At 47.3% G+C, this 22,086-nt stretch overlaps 1 protein-coding gene across 8 annotated transcripts in view; it reads right to left on the reverse strand.

Annotated features, from left to right (window-relative positions):
• Positions 1-22,086, reverse strand: part of axo (axotactin) — a 196,996-nt gene that overhangs the window by 107,784 nt on the left and 67,126 nt on the right. Inside the window, exon 1 of one of the 8 annotated variants that reach the window (XM_050176081.3) lies at positions 8,398-8,588. The exons of the other annotated variants lie outside the window; for them this stretch is intronic. The gene's annotated coding sequence lies outside the window, so the exon portion shown is untranslated. Of the gene's footprint in view, positions 1-8,397; positions 8,589-22,086 lie in introns of those variants that run through there. 8 annotated transcript variants of the gene reach the window in all.

Here is a 22,086-nt window from a genome sequence, read left to right on the forward strand (position 1 = left end):
CCTGCATTTCACCTCCAGGTTCGAATCCCGGCCGCGGTCGGGATCCGAGCCCGCGACCTTGGACTTGTTCGCGCAAGGCCATAGCCACCACGTCGCCACGGCGGGTGGTTCTGATCTACCGTAATGCGTTAAATGTGCAACAAAAGGTCCCCGAGCTGATGTATGCGGACGACATATAATGTTACTAGCGGACAATTATTGCAAGGGATTTACAGAGACTTGCGAATACAAGTGACAATGCAGAGACGGATCTAGGCTTTAATAAATTAGCGCAGAAACATCAGGAATTATGACGTTTAACGAAGAGACGAGTGATTACGTGGTATTAATTCAACAGCAAGTCGTTCCGGTAGTCAAGTAATATGCGGGCTGATCATATTTATGTTTTTTGAGATAGTTTTAGAAATCGAAGAGGCGGACATTAGTAGCACGACAAATTGTTACACATATGCTAATTGTAACACAACGCTAATTAACGAACAATCACTAATTCACTACTTAATTAATTATACATTGAAATCGATACTGAATTTACAATACAGGTGCTTGAGAGAAACCACTCCCCTTCATTGCCTGCAAGCACACAATGAAAGCGCTCTCCAGTACGAAATTACCGCCTAAAGAATTCCCAAAGCCGCGTTATATGAAACCGCGATCACCATTACTACGGTCGATGCGGTGGCGTTGGTTGCCATGGTTACCACACCTTAAAAGGGTGCTGGTTTGGGTGACTGAGCAGCCGTGTAGCGTTGAGTTGCTGATCTCGAGGTGGTGGGTTCGGTTCCCGACAGACAGGGGCGGAACGCATGAGCATTCCTGCACACTGCTTTAGGTGGTTCCCAATTGGTCAAAATCACTTCGGAGCGTCCCGCTATATAGGACGGCCCTCATAAGCCAGCGCGCCAGTTTCAGGATGGTAAGCGCGCCACAAATTCGATTTCGTTCCGATGCTTAACGTGCCAATTAAAACGACGCTCGGGCTATGAGAAAAGCCTTAGCGGAGCGCTCCGCATTGATTTCTACCACCCGGGGGTTCTAAATGCAGCTAAATTCATCTCTCTCTCTCTCTCTCCCTCTCTCTCTCTCTCTCTCTCTCTCTTTCTTTCTCTCTCTCTCTTTGCACCTAAATTTAGGTACAGGAGCGTTCTTCTATTTCGCCCCCCCCCCTCCATATGCGGCTGCCGCCGGAAGGCATCGAACCCGCCACCTCGAGCTCTGTATGTAGCGCGACGCCGTAGCCACCGAGAGCCACCGATCGAGGCGGGTGTAACCCTCGTGATTAACAGAAACCACGCAGTTGATTGACATCCGGTAAATCTTGACAACGCGCGTCTCTACAAGTGGTGCCCCTTCGCTGATTTCTGTGTGCTTCTGCTGACGTCTACGCGTGTTCGCGCAAGAGCTTCATAATCGCTCGCCGAATCGGCGGGCCGCAACGCAGTGAGACGTACGAGACGCGCCCACATTTGGTCTCCCGCACAGATGCGCCCCTGTTGCGGCGGGCGACGACGACGACGACGGTTACCCGGGATGACGGGCGCGCTCGATCGCATCGGCGTCCGCTCGTGCGTGAAACCGGATCAGGCATGGCAACGACGAGGGACGTGCATGCGATATAGGTATACGCGACGACGTTCCCGGCACTGGCGCACAGTGTGCAGCAGCCGGCCTGCAACGGCGATGACACGCTGTGTACGCACTCGGCGCTGCTACTTGGATGCAGTACCAGCAGTACCTGGCGCAGTCCGTGCGAGTATACCGTAAACGCACGCGTGCTGCAAGAGTTGGCGTCGGGCATGTCAAAAAGGGGTAGCTGGCCCATGCCGTCGTCCTACTCATCGACGCTAAGGACGTTGTCGAAGGGAGGAACATGTTCTCATCGAGAACGAGGAATGCTGGGTTTATTTACAATATCCACACGGATAGTGAAGAACGTTACGCCTCATCTGTCTAGCATGACTGAAGTGAACCACACTGAGGAGGCGAAAAAGTTCGCCTAAACCCCCTGCATCGTCCCTAGATCCCTAGGCCAGGGAATTCTGCCGTCCCACCTTCGTCCAACCGGAGCGTCCAAAGTCGTCGAAGGACCCGCGTTGGAGGGCGAAGGTTCACACAATCACTCCGGCACCTTTCTTCACTGAACGCACAGAAAGCAGGGGAGCTTCGTAGACAGGGAAACAAGGCTTGATTTGACAGGATACAACGCTTGACTCAAGCTGGAGCGTCTGTCAAACGACCGTGGCGGTTATCGAAGTCAGTGAGGAAAGGCCGTATAGAACACCCTTCTCGAGGAGTTTCTTGATCCCGTTCGTCCGTGACCGCGACAGTCAACCAACGAACAACACTCGATCCGCCAAACGTGTCTCGACTTGCTGGCGCCGCAGGTCTGTCCGAGGGGAAGCAATGTTAGCTTCAAGAAGCGATTCGCCGCAGTGGTGCAGGAGAGGCCAGGAGGTCACTATACCCCCGCTGGCAATTCGTAACAGTGTAGACCCGACCGGAAAAAGCTTTCGCAGCCCGCGCACTGATTAAAATATGCCATATTGTCGTTTCTTCGGCACTCGATGAGAATTTCACTGCGGTGTCCCCACAGGGAAAGGTGTACAACAGTGTACAATAGCCATCCCGCTGGTTCAGTGGCTATGCCGCGCGGAGCATGTGACTACGATTGTCGTAGGTGCGATCCCGACCGCGGCGGCCGCTTTCTCGTTCATTACATAACGAGGTTCTCGAATCCGGCAACACTGATGCCTTCAGGTAGCTTGTGTGGGTATACTGACCGGTTGCCTTCACCCAGAAAGATTACGTTGTCGTGACGCCTGCGGCAGAAAGGATGTTCCACATCCGCCACCATGGTTTGTAAGTGGTGGCGCTGGCTAACACTCCCAGGGTTCTACTAGGAAACATAAATACGCAAGAAAGTGGACGGGGAAACGGCGCCGCGGTAGCTCTATTGGAAGAGCATCGCAAGCGAAATTCGAAGGTTGTGGGATCGTTCCCCACCTGCGGCAAATTGTTGTATATATATATATATATATATATATATATATATATATATTCGTCAACACCATTTAGTTTATTTATGCCAGCAGTTTCAACATTGGAATTCTAGGTGCACGAAGATACTATAGTGTATAAAATTCCACAGCAGGACAAATACCAAACTTATGTAGCATTTTTAGCCCAGAGAATAGCGATTTGTACGGACTCCGCTGATAAAGTGAAACGCAGTCTGCCGAGGGACGGCAACAATCAGTTTAATAAAAATAGTTTCTCCACAAGACCATTTCCGTCGATAATCGATATTAACACACTTGAGCACACTAGTTCAGCATGGTTCAGTCAACAAGAAAAGCGTGTCAGACGTAAGTCAATTTTCCATAGATACACCAAAAGACGTCACTGAATTTCGGTAAAGATTCGATACCATTTTTCGCAAAGACATAACCAGGAACCACCAAAAACAGCCAGAGTAAAATATGGCTCGGACAAAAGACGTAATCCGTCCGAGAGATAACTGCTGGTTGATATGCCATGGCTGCTGAAGGAATGCATGCATACACAGTTGGACGCTGCACGGAATCAATCGGTGTAATCAGATTATCTAAGCGATTCAGAAACTCCGGCCGAAGCGTTGTTTTTGTAGTACAGTAAACCAAACTATTCACGATGATGTTTATTGCTATGATAACGATATTAGGATTATTTGGCGAAGCGTAACCGAGAGAATTAAAACAGCCCAAAAGGCATGAGATAGCAAGGTGACGGGACACCACAAGCAGTTCTGTGCCCGCCTTCACGAAAAAATCGTACTCTTAAATTGTTTGTAAGAGCAAATTTCACTCATGGGCAATGCTAAGAATTATGACGAAGACGATTAATTAACAATATAACCTGCCAATACCTTCACTTATGCGCCGTTTGAGCAGAAGCGCTGGGTCGTCACACATGTACCGACACTCAGTTGTACCACTTGTCACGACATGCTTCTCAATGAAATGTCACAAGCACGGCAAGCAGTTCAAAACTGCGGTCTCTTATTAGAAACGGCCTTTCTGGCATTCCCAGTAGGCGAAAGAGGAGATTAAAACGTTAAACCGGCGCTGATTTAGGTTCTGCACCGAGCTTGTACCTTCTAGAGAATCGTGCGCTTCTCAGCTTCCAAAATAGCTTAACACGCACAAGACAGTAGTGCTTAATCGGTTGCGTATTATACTTCAGTTTGTATACTCCCGCATAAATAAACCGATACGTTCTGGGCTACGGGTACGGGACAGAATAACAACCTCGTAAACTTTGCGTAGCAGCGGAAAAACTGAAAGAGCTCACATATAGAAAGAGATGTCATGCTGTAGGTATGTGTGTACGCAAAAGCTGCGGCATTCAGTGCTTGTACGGCACATCGTGCTCAGCAATGATTTATACGTCCGCGATAGCACGCGCTGCTGGTTTTTGTACATCCGAGTCGTTCCGCACATTCATTTGCATGCCGGGTACATTATTCGAGGCAGTTGCGGCTTGTATCTAAGGAATCTTGTCACCATATTTTTTTTTTTTTGTTCACTCAATTACCCCCTCCTGCTTATGGCCTGTTCGGGGCTTGCAGTACTTCTGAAGTAACGAAATAAATAAATGAATGTCACACAAAACCTTTTAAATGCGATGCATTTCTTGGCGAACATTTACCACTTCGACAGTGTTTATGTATCTAGCCGCCTACGTCTTGGTGCTCTCGTGGTGGTTTCGTTAAGTTGGTGTGCAGCAAAATTGGCACATTATGACAAGAGTGTATGACGAACATAAATGATCGGTCACGACATGAATATCGTGACATGCGTGTCATGTAGGTCATGAAACGGCCGCCCACGTCTCGGTGCTTTCATGGTCGTTTCGTTAACTTGGTAGGCTCCCCGCACTCTGCACCGCATAACATCGGTTCCCATAAGGCGCGGGATCTGCCGGATTTCTTTTTTTGCGCCATCCTATTGTTCTTTTACATTGTTTTTTTTTACTCACGTTGTACACTGGCGATAAGATGAAACGCGAAATTTCGCCCTCGAGAAACCACAATATTATCAAAGAGCTCCAAGTTTGTTGTTAAACCTGCATCTCTCTGTTAAAGAAAGCGGCACGTGATCACTATACCATATGCACTCGCTGTATTGCAAGAGCCGTTATTTAAAAAATACCGCTTCTTATTTGTATACGTCGCAGAGCCTGCTGCATAATCTTATCACCCATTGTGGATAAAATGAATATTTACATTCTTCGCGAAAGAAAGGTTTCATCCCTTACACGAAAGTTGCAGTCAACCTAGGGAGCAATATTCCGGAAAGGACGTTGCACAATAGTTCCTATTCACTTTGATAGTCGCCTTAAAGAGATATTCGTAGAACTTAATCTACCTGCATAACGTATGTTCCCAGATTACGAAGGCAACAAAGTCAGACTTGTAGGAGATAGCAAGAGACGTGGAGGCATTGCATAACGAAAGCGTAGGGGAGATTACACCCAATATATTTAGGAAAGTCAGCTATTCATTGTGACCACTGTAACAGTGAGGAGACCATCGAGCGTCTCCTCTACAACACTGCGCACACCGTCAGCATCGTCAGAGCGCACTCAGTCAATCGGACGCTCGACCCTTTACAGAGACAATAGATTTTGGGTGCTTGCTATCGTCCATCATCAACCCAGAAAGCTGCGCGTGCTCTTATCACTTCTTTCTTTTTTAATCAACGACCTTGAAAAGCATAGCGTAGCCACCCTGCGCCTACTACGGTGAGACTTCGCTTTCTTATTTGTTATTTTACTCCATCATCCCATCTCCATCTCCCCCATGCAGGGTAGCAAACCAGACGTCTACCTTGCTAACCTCGCTGCTTTTCCTTGTTCCTCTCTCTCTGACTCCTTCTATCGCTCTTTATTTCCTTTACCCTTTTCCCCACCACAGGGCAACCATAGCCAGTAATTACACTGGTTAACCTCCCCGTCTTTCCGTCCCTTTTTTTTTACTCCTCACTCTAGAATCTTAGGAAAGACCTGCGCGGATTCTATAACCCCCGTACTCGTATCAACGTGTGCGGAAAAATGCCAGTAAAGAACGGCATCAGGCGGGACACCATTTCTCCGTCGTGATTCGTTGCTTGTCTGCTGTTGGCTGACAGGGATGATGTAACGATGATAAAACATAATTCATTCCCAGACGCGAAAACCCCTTCGAAACATACACTTCCAGATTCGTATAAATGTAGGAAACATGGCTCAACATCTCCTATTATAGATAGCCTACAAAGCCTGCGATCTTTTACTCACGACATTGCGACGAATCGCGACAGCATATACTTCTTAGCGGGGTTTCCAGGGGACGCTTAGCGTGATTAGTATTATACTTTTTTACCTAACCATAGTATTGAATCGGCTCCCTATACACGAGCAGTCCTGGAGGAATCGACTGTCGCACACGCATAGAAGATAGGCGGGGATATGATAGAAGATGTCTGCAGGGATCCGACGGACGTAATCTTCTCTTCATTTCGAAGTAGCGGAAGAACACAAGTCAATAAGAACGATAAGGTGATGCAATCAGCCGGTAGTTATCCCTCGCACCTCTCGCGGTGGCTGATGATGAATGATGATGTAAGAGAAGTTATTCCTACAAACGTACGCGGGCGTAGCGACCTAATCTACCACGCGCCGTTGATTTGAGAACCTCCGCTCTAACTCGGATGGCGCATGCAGTGCACGCAACTAAATCCAGTCGACGGCGGCGCACGGCAACTCAAGCGCACAGGGAAGCCGTCAGTCGGCCACCTCTGCCGCGCGTAAGCGACGTCGGTTAGCGCGTCACGCCGCTGATTCTGAGCCAAGGCCGTGGTGTTTGATGAATCCCTGGGATGATGCGGCCTAGTTCCGGTTGCAGCAAGAAAAAGGTGCAACGTCGGCGACACGCCATGTAGTCAGCTCGGTTAATGCGAGGAAGACACAGAGAAAAAAAAAAGAGAGGAAAAGGAAAGGACAAAGTCCACTGCATGCTTTTGTCGGTTGAAGTAAGCACGTAAGGACTGAAGCGGCAAGCAACTGCTTTCTTTGCTCTAAGCACTAATGCTGTTAAATTGCGTTTTCGCTTTTGCACGTCCGGGATCGAATAAGCAAAGCTTTCCGTTCGTCAGAGCTGTTTGCGATTGTCTAATATTTAAGTCCAACGTCACGTCTACTTGGCATGTACTCTTACGAACATTTCTCACTTAGGAACGTTTTTCTTTTTAATACGAGCCTTGTTCTGGCCCATGTTCTCCATTCCTTTCATTCTTAATATCTATGTGGCGGCCGGAAACATCATACCCTCGAAGCGCTCCTCTTCTTCCACTATAGTTATAAACTTTGTTGTTATATTGTTTTATAAATCAGTTAGTTTTAGCTGTTGGACCCTTGCTCAGAGATAGAGATGCTGAACTTAGCAATAAGCTGAAGATGTTAGAATTGAGTGACGGCCCGGCGTGCTACTCCAGGCTTTGGGTGAGAGGGGTGAGAGGTGAGATGATATACACAGTGGTGCGGCCCAAACACTCATGTGTACACTCATGGACGTGCATATATACACGTTAAGTCCACCGCACGTCGGTACAATGATATCGATTATCAGATCAATAAATAACCGAGAGCAAGAGCTGTTTAGCCAGCTGAATAGTTGGTGTATGAGGGCGGACCGAAAGTCAGTTTAAGCAAATTAGCGTGAACAGTTTGTAAAAAAAAAAAACAAATATAAAAAGAAATGGGAAAGATAAGAGAAGAAAACGGCAAAATGCAGCTGTGATACGTAATTGTGCCACTCCAAAGCGCTTCGAACGTGGTAAGAGCATTAAGTTGCGGCCTTCGGCTTATAAACACAGGCCTCAGGGAAATGTTTACCAATGCGACATACATTAGCCGTTAGGAGGAACAGCCAAAGTAACCGACAATAATAATCCATAATTTCGGTGGGGCTAAGCTCCTGCCAAACGCGATGTGATTGCAGCGACCTCTGCGCTTTTTCTTTTTCGACTTGTGTAGCATTACAAGGGTTCACCAAGTCATCCGAATGAAAGCACGTTAACTCCGTACTACACCAATAACTACAAAGATATATGAGTTTCATTACACCAGCTCAAACCTTGAGACAGAGCGCCTTCCTTTTACGATGGGTTGGACACCCGCTGCCACCCTTCCCTCAGATGGGGTTGAATCTCTCGTGAAACAAACAAAAAACACCGGATGATTAACAATGGCCGCATAAGTGAAGCCTCAGTCTTACGTTCGACTTAACCCTTGTCCCACCGGTAACGACGACGGACTCTGTTCCCGTCGCCGCACTACCGTCGAGCAACTCAGGCAAAGCAACGTTGTGCAACCGCTCACCTCTCTTACGACGCTCTCGCCGAAGGTTGCCGACGATTTCGTCTCGCTGCTCGCCAAAACTGAGAGAGGAACCAACGAATTCTACAAAATTTCCAGTGTCCCTCTCATTACCCCAGTCCAATTTACGAGGAACGACTAAACGAAACCAGGGTGATCCGCAAGTAGCCGAGCAAGCCCCCACCGCCAAACCGAGCTAACGTCTTAATCTCGTGCCATTGAGTGCTCCTTCCGGCGGCTGGGATAGTAGTAACCGTCCCTTATCAGTCCTCCCAGCGTTATCTTCGGGCGAGAGCTCGCCCGAGCAACACAAGCAACACACGCACAGGTGCCTTCTGCTATACCCCGGGCGTCTGCTCTCGAGTACTTCTGCTCGCCCCCCGTTATCGCTGCATTCGCCGCCGTTCGCTCCGCTTTTTCTCTCTTAAGGGTCTCGTCTCCCCAGAGGAGCTGCGAGCCATCTCGCCAATAAAAAGGACCACTCACGGGGTGTGTGTGTGTGTGTGTAGTGCTCGCGGAGAGACGGGGAAAGAAAAGAAAGGTGTCCACACCGCATACGATCGCCCTCGAATTCCAATATCCTGCTCGGCGAAGTAAACAAATCTGTATCTCCAGCGTAATGCCAAACGGTCTCACGCAGTTCCGCTGCTTGAACGGGAGGATGTGCAAACTTCGAGCTATGAATATATTGCCCTAAACCTGAAAGACAACTCAGAGACTTAACAACCTTTCACGCCGGTTCTTATTGGCCACCGGCGTGTTCTTGCAAGTGCAACAATCCTGTTTGTTTGTTTGTTTGTTTGTTTGTTTTTGTTGAAAGGCGCACTAACGAGAAACGATAAATATATTTGGACTGACAATCTATTATTTTCGTCAATTTCGCAATGCAATGTTGATTATTAAAGTGAAAATTAAGAACGAAGTTCCTTCTTTTTTTTTTTGGGGGGGGGGGGGGATGCCCCAGCGCGTGTTTATCTGTGTGACGTGACGTAATGCGAAGTATTTTCCTGTTTAGATTCTTGCGTCTCTATGAAAGTATTGTAACTTCCAATTTCAGTTTCTGGCTCATATGTGATGCAGTGCAGCAGGCCTAGCTTTACCGATACAAAATCAACTAGGCCCGAGCTGGCGTTGTGAGAAGAAAGGGCACTACCTAACAAAGCTCTAATCGCTGTTTTCTTCTTCTTCTTTTTTGATTTAGTGTCGCTTTAAGCACCATAACTAGGCACTGCAAGCAGCGTTTCCAAGTACGTGGGCAAACCGAATGTCCCCTCATGTTTGTTACGGTAAAAGCCGCTTTCCTTTGTCTTGGCCAAGGAGCTTTAAAATTTTTTTTTAAACCTCCTTGGTCTCAACACAAAAGGGAACAAATAACATTGAGTGGTTGACGGACATGTTGATGCTACCTCCTTGGCGTTCATGTCATTACGGGTATTCGAAACGCACTTCATACGGGTGCTTTTCGACGCCTGTGACAACATTGCGGTGTAGATGAAATTACGTGTCGACTTTCTTTTACGCCGACGGCAGGAACGTAACTAAACAGCTTCCGTACAGTTCCGCATGCACCTGTCTGGTTATTGTCACGTTGTATTGACGAATATTAATTAAAGAAATCCACCAATGCTAGCTAAGAGTTCAAAAGTTTATTGGGCGAACTTCTGTCAAGAAGGACAAGCAACATTCAATTCGCTACGACAGCGACGATCACAGTAGTCGGTCGACGAATTTCAACTGGCAGGACAACCTTTGTCGGTTATTCATGCAGTTATCACCACACATCCAATCATTGGCGCTCACGTACATACGATAAGTGTACTACAACATTGTTCGCTTTGAGCACGCAATCGGATTAGACATGACACTGTACCTGTGAAAGGGGGCGAAAACATTCAAGATATTTAGAATTTAGCAGTCGCATCCTGCGTCGAGCGATAATCCGAAAGCAGGGATTAATCTGGGAGAAGTAAACGATCCCCGATAAGAGATAAAACAATGCAAATACGGAATCACACTTGTCTAGAGTGAGCAATCGGCCGAGTTAGGCAGCCATCTTTCTAAGAAAGAAATAAAACAGATACACAGGCCGAAACCGCCACGGAACCACCATGATCACGGCAAATGCTGGGTTCATCGAATATAGGAGAAGCGTACAGGTATGCGGGACCTAGCAGCTACCGCGAAGCCGCAGCTGCGGACGCTGGCACAGTGCGCAACCGGCCACTTGACCATTCTAAGCAAGCGCGATTAAGGAGCACCGTCTCAGCGACGCTTGCAAACAAAACGCGAAAGCAAGAAAATAAATAGCAAAAATAAAATAGCAAACGCCTATAAGAATATAAGCAACTACTTGACGCCGCCAGGCGCGACTTCGCATTCCACTGCGACACGAAATGTTTGTGCGAGCAATCCTTGGGTCCACCTCGACAAAGAAGAAGCATGTGTTGTTGGCGTAAAGCAGTTTACTCACGTCTTCTGTACTTAGCACCACTTCTGTCGTGCTTCTTTCCTCGCTTTCAATGACGACATATACATCGATGGTAAGTTCGATATGTCTGTTCTGTCGACCACATTATACGTATCCCCCGTCGCGAAGTCAACAAACAGCTGCATACATCGCGAAGCGCTCCTTCTGTTACGCGTCAAGCTCAAATGCGAAACATCTGGAATTGACACGCACGCGCAGAAGCGTCTGTCAAGTATGAGTATAGTGTGCGCCGAAAAGTTTGCTTGAATCGTAAATCATTACCAGCTAGCTCAAACCGTGGTTTTACTTGATCCTGTTCTCGCCATGCGAAACCGTTAGCTGCGTGACTTTAGAGGCACTTTATGGTCATCGCGTACTTATGAAATTGCAGCCTTTCTTTCTTTTTGTATCTGCATGTACAATAACTGTCGCGAATGTTTGAGCACTGAAGCGTTCGCTGCCAGTTGGGACATACTGTATAGTCGTGGGGATGCGCTCCTCGGCGATTGTCTCATTTAGGCGTCTGAAGATTCCTAGAACCCACAGGACCGTGAATAGTCTGAAATGAGCCCCAGTACCTGTCATGCTAGCAGTTTTTACTACGCGGTGTTGCTTCTATAGGCTGCTGGCAGTGAGCGGTGTGAGAAGAAAGTATAACCGCACATAGTATAGTAGTCTTTGCTTTATATACTTTGTGAATTGCTTTCATTCATCTTAATTTACAGAGCTGTCTTATGTGGCTCAAGCCTTACACTCGCCCACGAAGATTTTCAGAGCACAGGATGCTCTCTCCACTTTTAATAATCAATTAGTTAGCGCGACACTAGCAAAAATAAAGCTTTGCAAGAAAACTTTATCAGTCAAACCTAATTAGAAAAAAAAATTATGGGGTTTTACGCGCCAAAACCACTTTCTGATTATGAGGCACGCCGTAGTGGAGGACTCCGGAAATTTCGACCACCTGGGGTTCTTTAACGTGCACCTAAATCTAAGTACACGGGTGTTTTCGCATTTCGCCCCCATCGAAATGCGGCCGCCGTGGCCGGGATTCGATCCCTCGACCTTGTGCTCAGCAGCCTAACACCATAGCCACTGAGCAACCACGGCGGGTCGGAGGCACTACGGAAGAGGTTTCTTAGCGCGCGTTGTGTGCGTTTGTCGCCTAGACAACGCGGCATTGCGGAGTGCGGTCGAGTTTGTTTACGCTCCGCCGCTGGCTGCCCGCGTGGTGAGGCAGTGGGGACGGACGTCCCATTTGGTGATCGCTATGTCTGAGGGGGCAAGGATCTGACTGGTGTTGTATAAATCGCGGGTCGCTTTTTTGGTCACGACAATAGATTCCATTTTTTAGAAGCACTGCTCCAGGAGTACACACGTAACCGGCAAACGAAGGCCTCAGGAGATTACCTGAGGTTATAATAAAGCAGGTGGCGCAGCATCTCCAGGGCACCCAAGGGGTAGCAGGGGAATCAAAGCTGGAAAAATTGCGGACAGCCAATGTTCTATGCGAACACCCCCTGGCTCGCTTCATCCTCCGCGGTCCCAACCCACGGACCAGTCCGGGTTCTAGCTTTAGTGTCCCCGTTGCCGCTTTGGTGTCCTGGAGGCGCCGCCAATAATGTGAAATAATGGCACGTAGTTACAATTAGTAAACAACACGATTGAATAAATATAATTACGTCCAGCCACGAACTTGTGACGCTAAGCTCAGCACTACCGCACCCTGCGACTTGCGCAATACCACTCAGAACTTCGCCTATGAAGGTACGTCGGACAGACTTTCTCGCACCTGCGGCACTGGGGCTGAGTCATTCATCGTCACCAACGGCCTTCCAGCCACTTGCGTTCAACCGCGGTTGCTAAGGCGCTCTGCCTTCTAGATTTTTCAATATATGCGGCCCGGGCTCTGCTACGGTCGCTACTGCTCCCATAGAAAGATCTGTGAAGTTAGTTACAAGGTACATGGCCGTAAGACGCGAGAAAGCTATGATCCGCCACGACTGACTTAGCACAAGCGCCGCAGGTGCGAGGCACTCCGTCCGACTATAGTGAACTAGAATAGTCCGACACAGCGGCCGCCAAATCGGGCATCAGTGCACACTGCTCCAGCTATTTTACCGCCCCGGCAGCCATCGTCCGAGCGTAAACAAACTCGACCTCACTCCGTAATGCCGCCATGTCTGGGGACAAACGAATACAACGCGCGCTAAGAAACCTCCTCCGTAGTGCCTATGCAGAGTCATATATTCATGGAGCAAAAGCCCTCAGATTTCTCTCTCGCGCCCGCTCTTACTCGCGTCTGAGCACAAGCGGCTGGCGTGCGCTCAAATGAACGTCTCGTGGAAGTAAGCCATCGCATGATACTCGTGCGCAGATGGCGCTGTGGTCGCGCTACGCACGACGCAATCGGAGCCAAATTTAGCCTCTCGCTCGGCGCTCGGAGAGTTGACTCAGCCATAGTGAGTGTAATATATAAAATCAAACCTGCGATCATCGGGAATTATAAGGCGTGCGAGTGAGCAAGTTGTTGCAAAAGTATTACAGGTTGTTCGGCTATAGCGCCCCCACGTTCGACACTTAGGATTCATAGATGGCGGTTGACAATTTTCTTTTTTTCCTTTCGTGATACTTCCTCCACCTTGCAGGATTCCGCAGAACCGTCTTGCCGTAAATGGCGTGATGAAACTCGGGCAGAAAGACAAAGGGAATGTCAATTTGCGCCCATCACCTTTGACCACGGCGGGCCCACAACGAATAGGGAGTGACCGCAAGAATTGATAGTAGGACCCGCACTAGCTGTATTGTAAGTTAAGCATGAAAGCTTTTTAAAGCGTCAATTAAAAGCACTACATTTTTTTTTTGCGAGCCTGTGATCTGTGTACTTTGCCTGATCGTTGTACGCTTCAGGAGGAGGACTTAATTATTTGGGGGAAAGAAATTCACATGCTTATTGAACATTTCTTAACGCGAATGATATTTATTCTTAACATTTGAGGACGTTCTACGGACCGCAGGTCAAGAAACTCATATGAAAGCTAATATCATGGCTTAGGCGAAAGATGCCTTCTCTGTAGGAGGTTTATTATTAACGAGATTGATTAGTTAGTTAGTTAGTTAGTTAGTTAGTTAGTTAGTTAGTTAGTTAGTTAGTTAGTTAGTTAGTTAGTTAGTTAGTTAGTTAGTTAGTTAGTTAGTTAGTTAGTTAGTTAGTTAGTTAGTTAGTTAGTTAGTTAGTTAGTTAGTTAGTTGCTAGACTTTAACGTCCTTAAGGAACACCGGGGCAATGGAAGACGTCGCAGTGGGAGATTCCAGAACAATTATGACCACCTAGGGTTCTTTACAACGTGCACTTACGTTTACGTACACGAGCGGCTTTTGCATTTGGCCCTCATCAAAACATTGATGACGGCGAAATGGGCACGTCAATAGGCACGTCAGCCGGCCGCCAGCGAACAGGATGCCAAATCCGTTCTTCTATTTCACACAGATTTTACTACTCGGGGCAACATGCTCGGCCGGCGCATCTGAAGCAACGTGGCTCGATTTAACGGCGTTTTCCTTGAGCGGAGAATGCGCAGAAGGACCGGATCGTGTGTTTGAGTACTACGCGCGTGAGCTCTCGGGAAGCTTCGTCAACTGGACTGGAGCGCCACCTACTTCGACTTCCTCGGATGATGCGCCTATAAGAAGCTCATCACCCGAGCATCCTTTCAGTGGGCACGTCAGCTGGCCGCCGGTGAACAGGATGTAAAATCCGTTCTACATCACGCAGGTGAGCAATAAGTACTCATCAATGCAATCTAGCGACCGATGCCTAATCCAGCTGACGTGCCCACGTCGCTTTTGTGCTTTGTTCTGTTACGTGAGAGACGTCGCGTTGTGTCTTTTAATGCTCTGTGGTGACGTGGAATCCAATCCAGGGTCCGAAACGGAAAAGATGCTGCGTGAGCTTCTTGACGGACAAAGAACGATGCATAAAAAAAACTAGAGAAGCTAGAGAATAGGCTTGAGAATGCCGAAGAATCAGTGGTAATTGTTAAAGACCTCGGGGCCAAAATTGTGAAATTGGAACAAACTGTGGAACAGTTAGACAAGAAATTAAACGAGCTTGGGTATAGGAGCAGGCAAAACAATATTCTTGTGTTCGGCGTCTAGGAGCCTGCTGCAGAAACGTCGGAATTACTTGCACAGACCGTGACCGATGGCTTATTCCGAGATGCGCTAGGAGTAAAGGTATCCTACGTAGAGTGTATTCATAGAATTGGCCAACGGCCGTACTAACAAATCATGCCCTGTAACCTTAAAACTGTTTGACCATCGTGAGAAAGTTGCTGTCCTGGAAAACTGCTACAAATTAAAGTTAAAGAGCGTCTCAATCTCGGAAGATTTCTCGGCCGCCAGATAGAGAAGTTCGAAAGTGTCTTTGGGATAGCACGAGTGACATGAAGAAAGACGAACCAAAGGTAAAACTGGTCTACGATGAAATAAACATTGGCACCGAATTGCTTGGGACAGAGCTAGCAAGACGCGAGTATTGAGCAACCAACACCGCGGAAACAAGCAGATGATGGATCGTCGGCATCACGCGAATACGGCGGGGGGGGGGGGGGGGTCACACAATGAACCAAAGGCCGCAACAACATTTTCCGCTGTCTTAATCTAAACGCCCGAAGTATAGTAAAGCAAACAGTTGATTTGGAAAGTATAGTTACTGCCCATAAACACCACGTAATAGTTATTGCAGAAACCTGGATGCAAGGCGACATAAACGACCCGGAAGTCGTAACGCATGGCTATCATATTTACCCCAAGAACAGAGACTCTCGCACCAGCGGCACCGCTTTCTTGTATTTGGAGTCGTTGTGCTTTGCAAGATTACCGGGTATTGCCGACGTGGAAGGCATTTTCGTGAAAATTCACTTTGATGAATTCCAGTTCGTAATTGCCGGGTTCTACCGCCTCCCCCTAACAGTGACAGGACATTCGTTTTTTCGAAGGGCTCAACGGATTCTTGTGCAAGAACCACACTTCTAATCTTGTGCTTACTGGTGACTTAACGTTCCATCAATAAACTGGAATGGCGATTTTCCTGCAGCACTTTCTAGTTGCGCTGAGCCGCTTATACACATTGTTTTGTTACGTGGCTTAACACAGCTAATAAAAGCACCTATACTAATACAAAACGACAGCCAATTAATTTCGGATCTTTTTCTTGTAAACGACAGTGTACTTGACCGCTAGCGGAACGTTGATAGATTCAAGGAAATCTCAGACCATGAATTGCTGTGCTTGAATCTAGAAGTTAAATTCCGATCGAGGTTGACAAAAAAGGATTGTATTGTTCCTGTGTTCGCGCTGGCCAGTGACGTCGATATATTGGATGCTTTAGATAATTCATTTTCTTTCTTTAACTCATTGTATGAATGGGCTGCATGCATATTCTGTCGAATATATGCGGTGTTCTTGTTAAGAATCTTGTATTAACCTGAGTAAAAAAATTTGTTCCACACAGACGTAACTTACAGCGTACACATAATTCGTGGATGACGAAGGAGATCGCACGCCAGCGGCGCAAACTAAACAAAGGGCACAGCTCAGATAGCATCCGTGTTTCGGCGGTTCAGAGAAAGTATCGGAACTACGGGAACAACCAAAGCATATCGTTAAAAGGGCCAAAGGTTCTTACGAAAGCATTCGCCTAAAAAAGTTTCTTATGTCATCACCAGATACACATTTCGGCAAAAAAGAAATCCGCCCTAACTCTTTCCTTTGGTGGTATCCCTGTGACGGACGACGCAGTGATTGCCGAGGCACTTAATACTTATTCTGGTTCTGTATTTCCTGTCGACAGTGACCACACACCAGAATTTCAGAAAGTTGATAACGTAGTAGCTATTACTGATTGATATATCCTAGAAGGAGGCATGCTTACGCTGTTGTTAAAATTAGACGTCAGAAATTGCCACGTATAGATGGCGTACCTAATATACTTCTAACACGCTACGCGGAATGGTGCTTGAAATGTTTATGTTTATTATTTAAGAGTTCACTGTTTAATGCGGAGCTTCCGAGCGACTGGACATACGTGAAAATCACCCCAATTCGTAAATCCAGCGCTCATTCAGATGCGTCGTCATACAGATATATTTCCTTACTATGCACATGTGCAAAACTCTTAGAGAACATAGTTTTTAAACGTATATCTACTTTTAGGTTCCTTCCGGCATGGGTTTCGCCACGGTTATTCAATAATAACTCAGCTCGTCGAGACTATCCACGATATAGCAGCTGCCCTAGACAGACATGACCAGACTGACGTTATATTTCTACATTTCGAAAAAAGCATTCGACCATGTTTCCCATCTAAAACTATTATTGAAGCTAAAACCAGTGCTAAAAAGCACCACCTTACTAGCTTGGATAGAAGCCTACCTATCATGCATGTAGACGTGTCCTTTAACGGAGTAAATTGGCGTGCCATTTCAGTACTTTCAGGCATTCCACAAGGATCCTTCCTTGGTCCTCTCTTTTTCCTCGTGCATATTAATGACATTCTTCAGAACATTCCTGCCAAGATACGGCCCTTTGCCGATGACTGCGTTATATATCAGGAAATTATACCTCGCCTAATGACCAGGTTTTACTAAACGCATCTCTGTATCGAATACATACATGGGGTTCAGAGTGGCAGGTGACCAATAACAAAAAAAAGAAAACCGTCGCAATGAGTATTACTCGCAGAAAGTATCCGATAAATTTCCCATACATCTTTGATAATCAACCTTTAACAGTAGTAACCAGATATAAGTATTTGGGAGTCGTCATTTCTAACGATCTTTGATGGAACAACCACATTTACTATATCCAAATGAGGGCGATGAAAAAACTCGGATACTTAAGGAGGTGTTTGGGCAAGTCAACACAATGAATTAGGCTTCTAGCGTACAAAATTTTATTCGGGCACTACTAGAATTCTCCTAAGCTGTATGTCATCCATACACAAAAAAGAGACATTTCAATACTGGAAAAAATACAGAGGAAATCAGTTAGATTCGTTTATAACAAATACAATTGGCAAGCATCACCTACAGCTCTCTTAGAAAACGCTAAACTTGAAGAACGATAAATTAGGCGACGCCGTAAGAGAATGAAACTTTTTTTTTATCTTCTATACCACAGACAATTAGGTATTATGTAGGATACATATTTAAGCGACGTAAACCAACGGCCCACTCGCTCCTATCACCCTAAAAAAGTAACTGAGCTTCCATGTAACACCAACTTGTTCCGACATTCCTTTTTCCCAAGAACTATAACCAACTGGAATTCACTTTCAGCAGCTGTAGTCGAATGGCCGACGACAGTATCATCTTATTTACATGCTTTCGATTCCATAACACCCAGCTCTGATGTACTACATCAGCCTTGATGTCGCTTTTTTGCGTCTCTCTGTATATTTTATTCTTCTTTTTGTAACTTTACCGTGCAGTGTTCTCACTAACTAAGCTTCTTGTTGCAATCTTCCTATTCTTAACGTTTATTGCTGTATGTCCTCACATGTGTTTACTGTACATCTGTTTTATGTGCGAAAACAATTGTAACGCACTCCTGCCTAAGGTCTGAACCTAGACCGGCAGTACTGAAATAAAGATTTGGTCGCGGCGGTCGACTATCGAACCCACTACCTCATGCTCGGCAGCAAAACGCCGCACAGAAACTGCCCGGCAGCTCCAATAACGTAGTCAAATCCAACGGTAATGTAGACGGCTATGGCAGCGGCAGCTGCGGGCAAGGCTGGTCGCACGAACACAAAGGTAGCCAATCGCGCCTTTCGTGAAGCCTTCAGCTACGCCTCGCACCTGAGGCTGCCATATGATAATGAAATGCGTTAGGGCAGGTAATGGACCCGGGCTAATGGCGAACGCTAGACCGTATAGTGAACAGCAGGGGGGAAAGAAAGCACCGAGGAACATGTCGCCTACGGAGGAGGCTAAGGCGCGCCGAAAATAATAAATAGAAAGAGAGCGTTATGCAAATGGCCACCGAACAAAAAAGCGGTGGCTCTCGCACGAGTAGAAGAGCCCGGGACAATCCGTGATAATTTCGCTCTCGCGTAAAACGCACAAATCCCGAGTGCGTGTATACGCACTCCATTATAGGGAAAAAGTGATAAGCGCCAAATCCCGCATTCACAATTTCCTGGCTTCAAATTCAAAGTATAACCACCGAGACAGAGATGCCATATTGCGCAACTCGCCCAAGGCCGGCGTTTGGCATTCGCGACATATATCGGCTCTTCTCTCCAGCTCGTGCGAAACCATTACACTCGACGGATCGAGACGCGGGCTCCCCTCCCGACGCACCCTCCCCCAATTTCCCTCTCTCGTCAATTAGTGCGCGCAACGGAAGCCGGTAGCGCTTCAGAGGTCGTCCAGGGGCGTGTACAGTCCGTGGCGGAACGGCTGCCGAGTCCAATTCAGCGCTCGATGAATATCTCGTCACGCAAAGTAGCCGATCGTGCGTATACATACAGCTTTCGTCTCTCGATCGAAGGCGTGCTACACGCGAGTTCTGTTTCGGAAACCCCTGCGGCATTCCGCGCGACCTATAGTGAGCACCTACTGTTTTGTTGCCGACGCAAGCCGTGGCACGTGTTCGTGTTATCGCGACGCGTCACGTGAATAACACGCGCGCGAGTCTATGCGAAGTAGTTGTGGTGCCATCCTGGAAAATTACTAAAAAACGTGTCTTGCGCAAAGGGAGGCCTACGTTTCATGATAAAGGGCTCCCATCATTTGCGTAGAGAAAAATAGCATTGCCCGCGGCGGCAGCTTAGCGGCGATGGCGTTGCCATGATAAGGTCGAGGGTGCGGTCCCGCAGCAGTGACAGCCGCATTTCGATGACGGCGAAACGCGAAAAAAATAAATAATAATAATAATTAAAAAAAGCCGCTCGTGAACATTGATTTAGTTGCATGTTGAAGCACACCAGGTGGTAAAATCTGACCTGGAGGCCCTCAATACGGCTGTGCCTCGTAATGAAATCGTAGTTTTGGCCCCTATGATCCCAGAATGAAATTAAAAACGATATCGCGTGGTTTTCTTTCCAAAAAAAATTGTTGAGGTGCCGAAACAACCCACACCCGTAAATGAAAGCGATTAAAGCGCAGAAATTGACAAAGGGCGCATAACAAGGGCAAACGCTAAGCGCCTGATTTCCACCTAAAGGTTTCTTTTCAGTTTCACGGATACACACAAACAAATTCCTGAACACATAACCGCCAATGGCAAGACACGCAGAGGCAAAGGAAAAATGTCAAGAACCTCACAAATGCAAAAAAAAAAAAAAGAACGAGCTAACCACCTACAAAGGACAACTGCACACCAACCCGCCGCGGTTGCTTAGTGGCTATGGTGTTTGGCTTAACTGTTAAGCACGAGGTCGCGGGATCGAATCACGGCCACGCCGGCCGCATTTCGATGGGCGCGAAATGCGAGAACACCCGTGTACTTAGATTTAGCATGTGGTCCAAATTATTCCGGAGCCCCTCACATACTACGGCGTACCTCATTATGAAATCGTGGATTTGGCACGTAAAACCCCATATTTTTTTTTAATTACACACCTCACTACAACGGTTTGACAGTTCCCTTACAGAGAGGGCAACGGAGAATTTTCTCATCTCATCGTCACTGGCTACGGCTGCTCCTTCTTTAATTAATCTGGTACAATCATCGCGATGTCTGGCTAAAATGCTCGTGCCTTGAAACTGAGTGAAACGCTTAGTTATACAGTAGTCTCTGTTCCTGCTAATATGTTTCTGCACTCTAGTTGCGTTCATTATTGATAACGAACTACTACGTATTCTCGCGATTCTAAGCACCCCCCTCTAATTTCGCGAGAGAATTGGGAAAAAAAGTTTGCATGCGAATCTAAGCATCCCCCTATTTGTTAGGTAGAGCGCATATAGCCAAGACCGCCAAGCGCGCTTGCTCGCTCTGTCATCGAGCCGGGGCCGTCGGAGTCCCGAGGTGGAACGGCGCGATCTTGCCGCACAGCCGGACTGCAGAGCCGCGCGGACTCGAGAGCGGCAGTGATAGTGACTGAGCATCCGACACGAGCGTGGGTTCACTGTCTGCGCCGATTTTTCTTTTGGATGTTTGCAAAATAAAATTTTATTTCTCGCACTCGTCTCGTCGTGATGTCGCAGCGAAAAGAGGGAGGGGGGTCATTCTAGATTTTTCGAATCTAAGCACCCCCCCCCCTCACTTTGGGCATCGCGATCATGAAAAAAAGGGGGGGTGCTTAGAATCGAGTAAATACGGTAGTTCGCTCTTATGTTGAATTCCAATGGCAGATCCAGATCAAGTTTTTCTGCTCTGCATGGAGCAATCCTATTCCAATGGCAGAATGGGAGCGTGAGCTGTGTGTTTCAATGGCAGATTGGGACCAGCCGCTGATCCCGGATTGCTCCGTGGAGCAAAAATATTTGCTCCGCCGAAATCGGCAGATTTGACCGGAAGTCCTCGTGACGTATTTCCTTCACCCGCCTCTGCTTCCTGTCACGGTCGCCTGTTTCCGGTCGTGGGTAGCTATGGACGACATGGGAAACGTGGACGCAGCTTCGCGCCGTGCGATTTTGTTCGTGCTCCTAGACAGCTCCGACTCGGACTACAATTTCCAAGTCGAGTGATGATTCTTCTGACACGGACAGTGAAATGGGGTGGTGGGTTGCGCTTCCAAGCGCTTGTTCCTTTCTCTATTCTAGCGCCCTCTCACTTGATTTTCCTGTACTAAGTGCCCCCGTGGGAGCGCACGCATTCCCTTCGCAGATATGGTGTGCGCACATGAGAGCGATCTCAGTGGGAGTGACGCGATCCGGCCGAGCGCTCGCGATCTACCATTGGAATTCAACATTAGATACCTTACCCCCCGTGGTGGCTGAGGGATTATGGCATTCCGGTGCATGAGCGCGAGGTTGTGGGTTCGATTCACGCGTCTAGCAGCTATATCCCGATAATGGGACAATGCGAGCACACTACAGCTCGGGTATATTTGGGCGAAAAAAGAAACGAAGAAAAGACAAAGTTCGACCGCCTGGCGCTTTTAACGTTCTTATAAATGTAAGTTACACGAGCGATTTCTTCTTTTTTCCCTTTTCTTTATTTTTGAATTTCATCCCCATCGGGATATAAGGCAGCCACGGGCAGGAATCGTAACCGCA

Source organism: Dermacentor andersoni, chromosome 9 (genome assembly GCF_023375885.2).
Source record: "Dermacentor andersoni chromosome 9, qqDerAnde1_hic_scaffold, whole genome shotgun sequence".
NCBI lineage: Eukaryota > Metazoa > Arthropoda > Arachnida > Ixodida > Ixodidae > Dermacentor > Dermacentor andersoni.